The sequence below is a fragment of the Cottoperca gobio genome, chromosome 4, assembly GCF_900634415.1.
Source record: "Cottoperca gobio chromosome 4, fCotGob3.1, whole genome shotgun sequence".
Taxonomy (NCBI): domain Eukaryota; kingdom Metazoa; phylum Chordata; class Actinopteri; order Perciformes; family Bovichtidae; genus Cottoperca; species Cottoperca gobio.
The window spans coordinates 6650383-6651351 of NC_041358.1; positions in this window are offsets into that span (position 1 = coordinate 6650383).

Sequence of the window (969 nt, forward strand, 5' to 3'; positions counted from 1 at the left end):
AGAAACTTTAAGAGTAGGCTCTACTACTGGCCTATAGTGGCTGTACAATAATAGATGGATGGATGTATACAGGGAGGTCATTTAGATAAAACCCTAATAAGAATTTGTTGAGAACTCTTTTGCAGACATTTCACTTATTGAATTGTATTTGTACTAAACTGTGAACACCACAGTGAATGAGAGGAAGTTATTCTTTGATTCTACCTCCTCTTATTTGGACAGATGAGCTCGATGAGGTTTTTATTTTATGTCGTTGTCATTTAGTTTTCGTGTTCCGGTCAAACTTTTATTTCTTCAATTGGTTTTCTTTATTATTTGAATTCAAAGTTTTACCCAGATGTTCACAATACTTGATTCTTATGAGTATGTAGAAGAAGAAACAAATCCTTACTGTAAATGATGTTTTGAGGATGGTTGTTTGGTACTTATGCTATCATTATTCTGATCCAGGTCATCACAGAAGCCACAGACATCGCAGCCACTCAAAGTCCCCAGAGAGGTGAGTGATGATGCTGTTGTTGCTTAAACATGCAAGAATGTTGCATCTACTCACAAAATTATAACCATTTTTCTATCTGCATATATTGGGTCAGGGTATAGTTCCAAGTTTTTCGATCCCATATAATAAACATGTTTTTTTTAAACAAGAAGCGAAAGTTACTGAATGTTGTCTAAACACAAGCAGATGAACAATAACTTTGCCTAAAAATACAGTTTTTAACTAATTTAAATCAGGAACTGTGCACAAAGAAGAAGCCATTAACTTTACAAATCTGACAACTTTCAGTATTTGGTGCTTCTTGATAGCAGTGCCACAGGTACATTTTAGTCTGTACCAAAACTATCTCTCCACAGAGTCTTTAGAGTAGTTTTCAGGATATCTTTATTGTATCACACGATCTTCACCAGCAGATGGAGTTTTCCCACTTTTCACATAATTGTTTTCATTTTAAAGTATATATAAAAAAG